Raw genomic sequence first — 6,000 nt, 5'->3', positions numbered from 1 at the left:
CGATGGGACAGTATCTCACAGAGCTGCGCTCAACTGTCCTCGCATCATTTGAGTAGAGTGTTCAAGTTGATCTCTTCATGGATTCCCTCCTCTGAAACACACACACACACGGAGAAACTGGTTTCATCTCTCCCAATAGCCTGTGTCTCTTTGCCTATCCATAATTTCAATGATAGGGAATTCACGGGAATTCCCACAACGTGGAGGCAACCGGACCAACATTCCTGCTGCCGAGGCTTCCTGACCGGGAGTGAACCACTTCCAGCTTTCAATCGTCGAGTCAATCACGGCGATGACACTCGCTGCGACTTTCTAATGCCTTGCCCATATGCCCACCCCCCTATTACTTCGAAACCACCATTTTTGTACATCCCTCCTTCCCAACTCGCCATCTTGAACCCGCTGCAGTCCCCGTGTGGTGTAGGTACACCCACAGTGCTGTTCGGGAGGGAGTTCCCAGGATTTTGACCCCAGCCACAGTGAAGGAACGGCCGATATGTTTCCGAGTCGGGATGGCGTGATTATGATCACTATTTCCCAGTGAACCTTTTATTGTGAGATTGCTAATTAACCCTGCTTCGTTGCACAATGCTAGATCTTAAATAGCTTTACTCTTCCACATTGGATTTTTCCAGATATCTGTGTTAACGGCCGATATATTTCCGAGTCGGGATGGCGAGCGGCTCGAAGGGGGGGGGAACTCGCAGTCGGTGGTGTTCCCCGCGCGTCTGCTGCTGCCCTCGTCCTTCTAGACGGTAGTGGTGGCGGGTTTGGAAGGTGCGGTCGAAGGAGCGAGTGGCTGCGGCGCGTCTTGTGGACGGTGCACACGGCTGCCGCTGTGCGTCGGGGGGGGGGGTGAATGTTTGCGGTTAGCGTGTCGATCGAGCGGGGCTGCTTTGTCCTGGATGGTGTCGAGCTTCTCGAGTGTTGTTGGGAGCCGCGCTCATCCAGGCGAGTGGAGAGTATTCCCTCACACTCCTGACTTGTGTCCTTGTAGATGGTGGACAGGCTTTGGGGGGAGTCAGGAGGTGAGTTACTCTCCGCAGGATTCCCAGCCTCTGACCTGCTCTGGTAGCCACAGTATTAATGTGGCTGGGTCCAGTTCAGTTTCTGGTCAATGGTAACCCCCAGGATGTTGATAGAATGCCCCACAAGAGGGAGAATTCGCTCCACGTCTACTTTATCCATACCTTTTATCATCTTATCCACCTCAATTAGATCCCCCCTCATTCTTCTAAACTCGAGAGAGTATAGGCCTTGGATACAGGAACATAGGAACAGGAGGAGACATTCAGCCCCTCAAGTCTATCCCGCTATTCAATTATGGCTGATCTGTGGCCTAACTCCATACACCTCTGGCCCATATCCCTTAATATCTTTGCTCAACAAAATTCTATCCATCTCAGATTTTAAATTAACTGATTTTGCTTCAACTGTTATGTGTGGGAGAGTGAAGTTCGTCCTAAGGCCTCTCCTGAACGGTCCGGCCCTCATTTTGAGACAATGCCCCCCCCCGTTTTAGAATCTCCAACCAGTGGAAACAGTTTCTTTTCATCTACCCTGTCTTTCCCTGTTAATACCTTCAATACCTCGATCAGATAACCCCTTAACCTTCTAAATTGAGATGGTCATTGCCTGGCACTTGTGTGGTGTGGTGAGGAACTCCTGCCTCGGACACGACCCTGAGGGACTCCCGCAGTGACGTCCTGGAGCTGAGATGATTGACCTCCAACCACCACAACCATCCTCCTTTGTGCCGGGTCTGACTCCAACCAGCGGAGAGTTTTCCCCCCTGATTCCCACTGACTCCAGTGTAGCTCGGGCTCCTTGATGCCACACTCGGGCCAAACGCTGCCTCGATGTCAAAGGGCAGTCACTCTCGCCTCACCTCTGGCATTCAGCTCTTTTGTCCATGTTTGAACCAAGGCTGTAATGAGGTCAGGAGCTGAGTGACCCTGACGGAACCCAAACTGAGCGTCTGTGAGCAGGTTATTGCTGAGTAAGTGCCGCTGGATAGCTCTGTTGGCGACTCCTTCCATCACGTTGCTGATGATGGAGAGCAGACTGATAGGGAGTTAATTGGCTGGGTTGGATTTGTCCTGCTTCTTGTGTACAGGACACACCTGGGCGATTTTCCACATTGCCGGGTGGATGCCAGTGTTGTAGCTGGACTGGAACAGCTTGGCTAGGGGTGCAGCAAGTCCTGGAGCACAAGTCTTCAGTACTATTGCTGGGATATTGTCAGGGCCCAAAGCCTTTGCCGCATCCAGCGCCTTCAGCCGTTTCTCGATCTCACGCGGAGTGAATCGTCTTGGCTGAGGACTGACATCTGTGATTTATCATAGAATTCCTACAATATAGAAGGAGGCCATTCGGCCCACGGGTCTGCACTGATCCTCCGAATGTGTTCCCCATCTAGGCTTAATCCCCAGCCCTATCCCTGTAACCCCTTAACCCCACCTAACATTTGGACACCGAGGGTGGGATTCTCCCCAATCCCCGAGATGGCCCGGAGCAAACCACTCCGGCGTTGGGCCGACTGGCGCTGGGGGGCTTGGCGCGAGTTAGCGCAAGCGCAGACTGGCCGGCGTATTCTGGCGCATGCGCGGGGGGTTCTCTTCTCCGCGGGGGCCACGGCGGAACCCTACAGGGGCCGGCGCAGAAGGAAGGAGCGCCCCCTCGGCACAGGCCCGCCGGCAGATCGGAGGGCCCCCGATCGCCGGATCCCCCCTCCCCCCCCCCCCGAGGACCGCACCGACCGGCCTACCAGCCAGGTCCCGCCGTGTGGGACCATGTCCGATCCACACCGGTAGAGAATACGGCAGCTGGCGTCGGAGCAGCGGGGCGGGATTCGCGCCACCCCCCCCCCCCCCCCCCGGGGGGGAGTCGGAGAATCCCGCCTCAAGGGTCAATTTATCATGGCCAATCCGCCTAACCTGCACATCTTTGGACTGTGGGAGGAAACCGGAGCATCCGGAGGAAACCCACGCACACACGGGGGAGAACGTGCAGACTCCGCACAGACAGCGACCCGAGGCTGGGAATCGAACCTGGGACTCTGGGGCTGTGAGACAACGGTGCCAACCAATGTGCTACCGTGCCGTCCAAGATGCTGGGGACCTCCGGAGGAGACCGAGACGGATCATCCACTCGGCACTTCCGGCTGAAGATTGTTGCGAATGCCTCGGCCTCGTCTTTTGCCCAGATGTGCTGGGCTCCTCCATCATTGAGGATGGGGATATTTGTGGAGCCTCCTCCCCCAGTGAGTTGTTTAATTGTCCGCCACCATTCACGGCCGGATGTGGCAGGGTTACAGAGCTTAGATCTGACGCGTTTGTTGTGGAATCGCTTCGCTCTGTCGATTACTTGCTGCTAATGCTGATTGGCTCACAAGCAGTCGCGTGTTGTAGCTTCACCAGGTTAGATACATCATTTTCCGGTCTGCCTGGTGTTACTCCTGACACGCTCTCCTACACTCTTCATTGAACCAGGGTTGACCCCCGGCTGGGTGGTAACGGTAGACTGGGGGATCTGCCTGGCCATGAGGTTACAGGTTGTGGTCGGACACGCTTCTGCTGCTGCTGATGGCCCACAGAGCCTCCTGGACGCCCAGTCTTGAGTCGCTCGATCTGTACGGAGTCTAACCCCATTTAGCACGGCGGTAATGCCACACGACACGGTGCAGGGTATCCTCAATGTGAAGGCGGGACTGTGTCTCCACAAGGACTGTGTGGTGGTCACTCCTGCCGATACTGTCAGGGACAGATACACCTGCAGCAGGCAGGTTGGTGAGGGTGAGGTCAAGTATGTTTTTCCCTCTTGTTGGTTCCCTCGCCACCTGCTGCAGTCCCAGTCTAGCAGCTCTGTCCTTTAGGACCCGGCCAGCTCGGTCTGTGGTGGTACAAAGAACAAAGAAATGGACAGCACAGGAACAGGCCCTTCGGCCCTCCAAGCCCGTGCCGACCATGCTGCCCGTCTAAACTACAATCTTCTACACTTCCTGGGTCCGTATCCCTCTATTCCCATCCTATTCACGTATTTGTCAAGATGCCCCTTAAACGTCACTATCGTCCCTGCTTCCACCACCTCCTCCGGTAGCGAGTTCCAGGCACCCACTACCCTCTGCGTAAAAAACTTGCCTTGTACATCTACTCTAAACCTTGCCCCTCGCACCTTAAACCTGTGCCCCCTAGTAATTGACCCCTCTACCCCGGGGAAAAGCCTCTGACTATCCACTCTGTCTATGCCCCTCATAATTTTGTATACCTCTATCAGGTCGCCCCTCAACCTCCTTCGTTCCAGTGAGAACAAACCGAGTTTATTCAACCGCTCCTCATAGCTAATGCCCTCCATATCAGGCAACATTCTGGTAAATCTCTTCTGCACCCTCTCTAAAGCCTCCACATCCTTCTGGTAGTGTGGTGACCAGAATTGAACACTATACTCCAAGTGTGGCCTAACTAGGGTTCTATACAGCTGCAACATGACTTGCCAATTCTTATACTCAATGCCCCGGCCAATGAAGGCAAGCATGCCGTATGCCTTCTTGACTACCTTCTCCGCTTGTGTTGCCCCTTTCACTGACCTGTGGACCTGTGCACCTCGGACCTGGCCAGCTCGGTCTGTAGTCCCCACCCAGAGTATATTCTCACCTGCTTGGAGGTCAAAGGTTATCGGGGAGGTGGGGAATGTGGAACTAGGAACACAGCATAAATCAGCCATGATCTTATCGAATGGCGGAATGGGCTCGAGGGGCCGAATGGACTCCTCCGGCTCCTTTTTCGGACGTTCCCACTCCGAGGGCAACTACCTCCCGATTGTACACCAGTGTCACGCCATCTCATCTGGGGCAGCACTGGGTAAGGGAGAGATGTTGACAAGAGTCTGGGATGGCGTCGAAGGTTCCAGGCTCAAATGTTCATTTTTACCCTCGGTCGCAAAGTGTTTTAATCAACTTTCGTGTCATCTTTTCGAATCGACACACTCGCCTCGGGAGCGAAACAGAAAACATTGAGAAGGCGTGGGCTAACAATGAACGTTGGCGCCACACAAGGGCCAGGCAATGACCATCTCCTACAAAGGGGAGACCTAATCATCACCCCTTGACAGTCAATGGCGTTACCATCACTGAATCGCCCACTATCAACATCCTGGGGGTTACCATTGATCAGAAACTGAACTGGACCCAGCCACATTAATACTGTGGCTACCAGGGCAGGTCAGAGGCTGGGAATCCTGCGGAGAGTAACTCACCTCCTGACTCCCCCCAAAGCCTGTCCACCATCTACAAGGCACAAGTCAGGAGTGTGAGGGAATACTCTCCACTCGCCTGGATGAGCGCGGCTCCCAACAACACTCGAGAAGCTCGACACCATCCAGGACAAAGCAGCCCCGCTCGATCGACACACTAACCGCAAACATTCGCCCCCTCCACCCCCCGACGCACAGCGGCAGCCGTGCGCACCGTCTACAAGACGCCCCGCAGCCCCACACACCTTCGACAGCACCTTCCGAACCCGCCACCTCTACCGTCTAGAAGGACGAGGGCAGCAGCAGACGCACGGGGAACACCCCCGCCTGCAAGTTCCCCCCCTCCGAGCCGCTCGCCATCCCCACTCGGAAATATATCGGCCGTTCCTTCACTGTGGGTCAGAATCCTGGGAGCTCCCTCCCTGACAGCACTGGGGGTGTACCTACACCACACGGGGACTGCGGCGGGTTCAAGATGGCGGCTCACCCGCCACCTTCTCGAGGGGCAGTTAGGGATGGGTGATAAATGCCGGGCGTAGCCAACGTCCGTGAAAGAATTTTGTTTATGAACGGGAGTCAAATTTAGGGAGTGGGATGTGGGATTGGCCGAGTTTTCTTCATGCTAAGTCCCTGACACAGTCCGTGATGTTGAAATTAGGAAAAAAAGTTCAAAAATCTCCACAGACAGTGAAACATTTGTAGTGCTTTAACAAAAGACCATTCAGATGAGAAAACTGCGTAAATAGAGCC

This window comes from Scyliorhinus torazame, chromosome 24 (genome assembly GCF_047496885.1).
Source record: "Scyliorhinus torazame isolate Kashiwa2021f chromosome 24, sScyTor2.1, whole genome shotgun sequence".
Taxonomy (NCBI): Eukaryota; Metazoa; Chordata; class Chondrichthyes; order Carcharhiniformes; family Scyliorhinidae; genus Scyliorhinus; species Scyliorhinus torazame.
The sequence above is the reverse complement of the archived record's forward strand: the minus strand, read 5'-3'. Positions refer to the sequence as shown.